The sequence below is a fragment of the Dendrobates tinctorius genome, unplaced genomic scaffold (assembly GCF_039654945.1).
Source record: "Dendrobates tinctorius isolate UK_male_01 unplaced genomic scaffold, ASM3965494v1 ptg000086l, whole genome shotgun sequence".
Lineage (NCBI taxonomy): Eukaryota > Metazoa > Chordata > Amphibia > Anura > Dendrobatidae > Dendrobates > Dendrobates tinctorius.
This window is the reverse complement of record NW_027361754.1, coordinates 10,932,196-10,940,239: the sequence shown is the minus strand read 5'-3', so window position 1 is coordinate 10,940,239 and position 8,044 is coordinate 10,932,196.

Sequence of the window (8,044 nt, the reverse complement as noted above, 5' to 3'; positions counted from 1 at the left end):
TCTCCCTGTTAAAAACCATTCTGTTAGTTGCTGCCCACTTCTCCAGTTTATTTAAATCTTTTTGAATCCTTTCTCTCTCTTCTCTAGTATTAGCTATCCCTCCTAGCTTTGTGTCATCAGCAAATTTAATCAGTTTACCCTCAATTCCTTCATATAAATCGTTGATAAAGATGTTGAACAATACAGGGCCCAGGACAGAGCCCTGTGGTACCCCACTTGAGACATTCTTCCAACTGGATGTGCAGCCATTTATGACCACTCTTTGATCACTAAGCCAGTTATGAATCCACCTAACAGTTGCCTTGTCCATTCCATACTTAGTCATTTTTTCAATAAGGATTGTATGAGAGACTTTGTCAAATGCTTTGCTGAAGTCAAGATATACTATATCTACAGCATTTCCTTGATCCACCCAATCAGTGATACCGTCATAGAAGGAAATTAAGTTAGTCTGACATGACTTATTAGTTACAAACCCATGTTGACTCTGTTTAATCACTTCATTCTTATCCAGGTATTGACATACATGTTGTTTAATAATTTGTTCAAAGATCTTTCCTGGTATAGAAGTCAGACTCACCGGCCTATAGTTGCCTGGGTCCACCTTCTTCCCCTTTTTGAAGATAGGAACAACATTTGCTCTTCTCCAGTCTTCTGGTACTTCTCCTGTTCTCCAAGAATTTTCAAAGATTATGGAGAGGGGTTCAAAAATTTCTTCTGCTATCTCCTTCAGTACTCTGGGGTGTAATTCATCTGGACCTGGAGACTTGAATTAATTTAGGTTAGCTAAGTGTTTCCTCACTATCTTTCTGTTTATAGATATCCTAGATTCTTCTATTCCCTTAATAGGACAGTGAAGAACAGTTGACGTTACATTTCCTTTCTGAGAGAAAACAGATGCAAAATAGGAATTTAAAAGGTCGGCCTTCTCAACATCCTGTCTTACCATTTCATCATTTTCATCCTGTAAAAATCCTATAGTGTCTTTGACTTTTCTTTTACTTTTGACATATCCCCAAAATCCTTTATTATTGCTTTTGACGTCTCTTGCAAGCCTCAATTCATTGTCAGCTTTAGTAATCTGATTTGTGCCCTGCAGGTTCTGCAGACAGCATTATATTCTTCTTTAGATATGCCTCCCTCTTTCCATTTTATAAACATTTCTTTCTTCCTTTTTAGCATGTACTTAAGTTCTGTGTTCATCCATCCTGGTTTCCTTAAATGCTTCCTATTCTTCCCTCTTTTCGGAATTGTTAACAATTGTGCTTTGAGAATTTCATTTTTCAAGATTTCTCATCCTTCCTGTACATTTTTGTCTTTAGGGATATCCAGCCATTGGATCCCTCCAATTCTCTTTCTGAATACCTTAAAATCTGCCTTTCTGAAATCTAACCTTGATGTTTGAGTCTTCACAGGTCTTCCTCCTCTAGTTATCCAAAATTCTAAAATAGCATGGTCGCTACCTCTTAGGGTCCCAGCCACTCTCACCTCCTCAACCATTTCTTCCCTGTTTATAAGGATTAGATCCAAGGTAGCAGTTCCCCTTGTTTTCTCCCCTACCTTTTGGAAGATAAAGTTGTTAGCAAGAGAGGATAAGAATTTCCTTGACCTGTTAGTTTTGCCTGAGAGAGATTCCCAACAAATGTCTGGATAGTTGAAATCTCCCATGACAACTATGTCATATTTTTTGGAGAACTTGGCCATTTGATGCATAAAGAGTTCATCCATATCTTCAGCTTGCACAGGCGGCCTGTAGTAAATGCCTACAATGGTGTCCTTTCCATTGTTCTGTCCTTGTATTCTTACCCAAACAGTTTCCACAGAACTCCCAGTCTCTGAAGCTTCAATCTCTGTGCAGATATATGCGTTTCTAACATACAATGTGACACCTCCTCCTCGTTTATCAAGTCTGTTTCTTGCAAATAAGTTGTATCCTTCTAGTCTTGTATTCCAATCATGTGTATTGTCCCACCAAGCTTCAGTGATTCCAATGACATCATATTTCTTTTCCTGCGTTAGTAGTTCCAATTCTCCTTGTTTGTTGCCCATGCTTTGTGCATTAGTATAGAAACATTTTAGTTTGTGATTGGTTTCTCTTTCGCCAATATTTTTATTATTTAGATTCTTTTGTCTTTGTTCTTCCTTTCCACTTCTAATAGCAGAATTCTCAATAGCATTTGTCAGGTGTATGGCTTTTTCTGGTCTTTTGCTTCCCTTCCCACGTTGTTCTAGTTTAAAGCTCTCCTGATGAGTGTAGCAAGGCGGCTTCCAAATACATGTTTTCTAGTCTTCGTAAGGTGCACCCCATCTCTAGCAAGTAGTCCATCGTAAAGGTAATTCACTCCGTGATCCATAAATCCAAATCCTTGCTGACAGCACCATTGACGTAGCCAGTTGTTCACCTGCAGAATCTTATTCCATCTCCTTGTTCCATGGCCATCAGGCCCGGATTGGTAAAATGCCCAACCGGGCATCTTCCCGCTGGGCCGCTGTCATGTGGGCCGCGGGCGGCTGCGCCCGCTCAGCTGGCCGCTTGCCACCGGCCTAGCTGTTGTTCCTGCCGCCGGCCCTCTGCGGGCACGGCGGCTATAGTTTCCAGCCCTCCCAGGATTTTTCTATCCCGCAATGCAGGGAGATAAGCCGCCACGCCCACCCCACGCACCCCATCCTCGCCCTAGCATGAGAACTCCCCCCCGCAGCCACTCACAGCGTCGCTTGCCTGCTCGTCTCTTCTCTGTACACAGGACCTGTGATGAGGTCACAGGAGGGGAGGAGACAGGGGTCACATGATCAGGAGCCTTTGTCCAGACCCCTGATCATGCGACCCCCTGACTCCACCCCTCCTGTGACCTCATCATAGGTCCTGTGCGCACAGCCCTGCCTCTTGTTGTCTGCAGGACTCTGCTGTGCTGGCTGTCATGGTGCTGGATGAGGGAAGTATGTGTGGGGTCAGGAGGGGTTTGGGTAGATGTAGCAGAGCTGTGTGTGTATGAGGTGTACGGAGCGGTGCCGCGTGTGTACGAGGTGTACGGAGCTGTGCCGCATGTGTACGAGGTGTACGGAGTGGTGCCGCATGTGTACGAGGTGTATGGAGCAGAGCCATGTGTGTACGAGGTGTACGGAGCGGTGCCGCGTGTGTACGAGGTGTACGGAGCTGTGCCGCATGTGTACGAGGTGTACGGAGCGGTGCCGCATGTGTACGAGGTGTATGGAGCAGAGCCGTGTGTGTACGAGGTGTACGGAGAGGAGCTGTGTTTGTTCGAGGTGTACGGAGCGGTGCCGCGTGTGTACGAGGTGTACGGAGCGGAGCCGCACGTGTACGAGGTGTACGGAGAGGAGCCTTGTGTTTGAGGTGTACGGAGCAGTGCCGCACGTGTACGAAGTGTACGGAGCGGAGCAGTGTGTGTACGAGGTGTACGGAGCAGAGCCGGATGTGTACGAGGTGTACAGAGCGGAGCCAGATGTGTACGAGGTGTACAGAGCGGAGCCACATGTACGAGGTGTACGAAGCGGAGCCACGTGTACGAGGTGTACGGAGCGGAGCCATGTGTGTACGAGGTGTACGGAGCGGAGCCGTGTGTACGAGGTGTACAGAGCGGAGCCACGCGTGTACGAGGTGTACGGACCTGAGCCGTGTGTGTACTTGGTGTACGGAGCGGAGCCGCATGTGTATGGGGTATACAGAGCGGAGCCGTGTGTGTACGGGATGTACGGAGTGGAGCCAAGTTTGTACGAAGCATACAAAGTGGGCTTTTCCCACGGACACAGGAGTACACGGCGGAGCCCTAAGGAGCATTTTGAAACTCACACATGACGTTCCACTGGAAGTGATGTGCTCGAAGCTGACCGGAAATTAGATAATTTCATGAGGAGATTGTGACGGAACTAGGAATGCTTCAGATCCATCACCATGTCCTCCTCCGACAGCGCGAACAGCGGGATCGCCTTGGAATCAGGGATGCCGGCCATGTGAGCGGATCATGATATGTCCTGCATCGGGAGGCTCAGGTGGGCATTACAATGGGAGCCGGGCTGCTATAGAATCTTTATAGAATCTTTCTTTATTTCTTTCTCTCTTTTTCTTTCTCTGTTCTTTTTTTCTCATTCTCTGTTCTGTCTTTCCCTCATTTTCTTTCTCTCTCTGTTCTTTCTTTCTCTCTCTAATCTTTCTTTTTTCTTTCTCTCTCTCTGTTCTTTCTTTCCCCTCTTTCTTTTTCTTTCCTCTCTTTCTTTCTCTCTCTTGTTTCTTTGTTTTCTTTACTTCTTTCTCTCTCTCTGTTCTTTCTCTGTCTCTCTCTGTTCTTTCTTCTTTTTCTCTCTGTTCGTTCTTTGTCTCTCGCTCTCCTTTCTTTCTCTCTCAGTTTTCTTTTTTTTCTCTCTCTCTCTGTTTTCTCTCTTCCTTAGTGCCAGTCAGTGTGCCCATAATGCCAGCCACTGTGCCCTCAGTACCAGTCAGTGTGATCAGCAGAGCTAAATGGGTGCAGTTGGGCGTGGACATGGGTGTGACTAGTTGCAAAATGAATATGGCCGGGGCGTGGCCTAAAATAAGCAGCGGCGTGCAGTCTTTGTCCCGCTTTCCCTTCTTCAAAAGTTGGGAGGTATAATAGGGGAGGCTATGACCAGGGGGTCTGGTTGCCCAATGGATAGCAGTTCTGCCAGGAATTCTGACACCGTGCGTACAAAAAGGGGACAGAGCTTTGGGAGGAGTACTGTACCTAAAAGCAATAAATAGGACTGAGCTAAAATACTGGGCACAGCTGTGACTGCATGTTATATAGTTGTGTTAATCTCTCACTTCTTGTAATCTACAAGTGTACAAAGATATTATATAGTCGCCATGTGACTAGTGGGCCTGTGTAACTTCAAATGCCAGTGCTGAATTTTAGTCCCAGTCTGGCCCTGATGGCCATCCACTGGGAGGATGGAAGAGAATACCACCTGTGCTCCCAGTTCTTTCACTTTCTTACCTAAGTTTTCAAAGTCACAGCAGATGGTTTCCAGGTCATTTCTTGCGGTGTCATTTGTCCCCACAAGTAGTAGCAGGAATGGGTAGTCATCTGTAGGTCTGAAGAGTCCTAATATCCTGTCAGACACATCTTTAATTTTTGCACCTGGAAGACAGCACATTTCTCTTGAAGTTATATCCAGTCTGCAGATAGCGGCCTCTGTTCCTCTCAACAGGGAATCCCCCATGACCACCACTCTCCGTTTCTTCTTCACAACATTTTTCTTTCTCTATCCATGAGGATTCTGAAGGCGTACAAGGTTGCTGTTTGTGGGCAAAGTCTTATCCTGATCAGGGCCGGCCCGAGAGATTACGGCGCCCTAGGCGAAACTATTTTGTTGCGCCCCTACTATTCTTGGCAGTAGATGAAAACTTGGGATATAAATTTAGGAGCAAAATAAACCACAACAACAATGATTAATTAACTCTCTCCTAACTCTATAATCTTCTGAGAAGTTGTATAGGACAAATATATACAAAGTAATCAATAATACAAAACAAAAACGACCATAGGTAATTAAAATTTTTGTTTCCTTGCCTTTTTTTTTTTAAAAGGATGACACTAAGTCACCGAGATGAATTTGTTTAGCAACTTCAGATTCTATCGAAATTGTTGCCAACCCAACCAACCTCTCTTGCGTCATATATGCCCTTAAATATGTACACTTTTCTTTCCATTCCTAAAACTTTTTGCCTTTTGAAAAGATTTTTTATAATTTTTTCTATTTTTTCTCTGGCGCCCCCTTTGGGTCGGCGCCCTAGGCTGCCGCCTAGTTCGCCTATACGTTCGGGCCGGCCCTGATCCTTATGTATTTCTTCATAGTTTTCCTGCGTGAGAGCCTGGTACTGGTTCCTGAGAAGTATGGGTGCTGACTACCTCCCGATCCTATTGCTTCCCTGGGTCACATGTTTGAGCTGCACTTTGAATTTCTTCTCATTCTGTAACATGAAGAGATAATTCTGCTCTGTCTAAGAACTCTTCACCTTTCTTAATGATCTTCAACGTAGCTAACCTCTCTTCGAGATTTTGCAAATTTTCCTCCAACAGGGACACAAGCTTGCATTTGTGGCATGTGAAGTTTGGCTTTTCCACTGGTAAGTCTGTGAACATGTAGCAAGAAATGCAGCTCACCAAATGGCTCCTGGCCTCTTCCATATTGTTATTGTTAAAGAGATTGAAAAATGAGCCAAAATTCGGCGCAGTTTACCGATTTCCTCTTTTAAGCTGCAACAGCCAAAATCCAGTGATCGTTGAGCTCACGGAGACTCTTCACTTATCCCAAAAGGCACTGGGAGTATGCAAATGATCTCCTCAGGACTCTTCCCCTGGTACAGATTTATACAGCTACCACTACAGTGATCTCACTACATACAGATTTATACAGTCAACACTACAGGGATCTCAGTTAGTGTCTGTGGGAGAGAGGGGGAAAGGTTGGAGCTTGACACGCTGACACATATATCATAAAGCCATTGCAGTTTAATATAGCTGGTGGGTGCAGTACCTGCTGGTGATTTCAGCCGAAGTAAGGAAGAAGATTTATACAGCCACCACACTACAGAAAGCTCACTACATATAGATTTATACAGCCACCACTAGGGGGAGCTCACTACATACAGATTTATACAGCCGCGAATATGGGGAGCTCACTGCATACAGATTTATACAGGACCACTAGGGCCAGCTCACTACATACAGATTTATACAGCCACCACTAGGGGGAGCTCACTGCATACAGTTTTATACTGCCACCACTAGGTAGAGCTCACTAAATAAAGATTTATACAGCCACCACTAGAAGGAGTTCACTATATATAGATTTTTACAGACACTACTAGGGGAGCTCATTACATACAGATTTCTACAGCCACCACTAGAGGGAGATCACTACATACAGATTTCTACAGCCACCACTAGAGGGAGCTCACTGCATACAGATTTACACAGCGACCACTAGAGGGAGCTCACTACATACAGATTTATACAGCCACCACTATGGGGAGCTCACTACATACAGATTTATACAGCCACCACTACGGGAGCTCACTACATACATATTTATACAGCCACCACTAGGGGGAGCTCATTACATACAGATTTATACAGCGACCACTAGGGGAAGCTCACTACATACACACTTATATAACCACCACTACGGGGAGCTCACTACTTACAGATTTATACCGTCACCACTAGAGGGAGCTCACTACATTCAGATTTATACAGCCACCAATAGAGGGAAGCTCACTACATACACACTTATATAACCACCACTACGGGGAGCTCACAACATACAGATTACAGATTTATACCACCACCACTAGAGGGAGCTCACTACATACAGGTTTATACAGCTACCACTAGAGGGAGCTCATTACATTCATATTTATACAGCCACTACATACAGATTTAGACAGTAGTTATGCTCAAAACGCACAGACTGTCTTTTACTCTCTTTGTATCTTTTTGAATTGTAATTTTTCCTTTTTTAACTATGTTGCTAATAAAATATTGTTTCAATATACAGTACTTACCTCATTTCCTGCAGATGCTGGATTTTTCCATTTTGCTGCTGACTCTATCTGTGGACATGGGGTGTAGATAAATGAAACAAATGTGATTACTTTGGGTAGAGAGCTAATATAAGCTATAATTGAAGTTTTGTATAATTACCATATACATGTTTAGTACATTTTTAGGTACAAGTTAAATAAATCAGAGTTATATTCAGCGACCTGGCAGCTGTCCACAGTGCTGAAACACTTTAAATTAACCTTTAATATTAGCATGGAATTACAGGGCTGCTCCCATTATCACCTTTCCTGATGCATCAGACTCTCATTATATAGGTTATTTTTATACAATTCTCACTACATTATTAAAAGGATCACGTCACAAGGGCAGGGTCACTTACTAGAAGGCCATGAAAGGTGATCTGGCACAATATCGCCCTCTACTGGCTCTGTCAGGTCCCTACTAGGGGTGAGAAGATGTGGGATTTGCCTTGAAAACATGACTTTACCTATTAATCAGTCTTG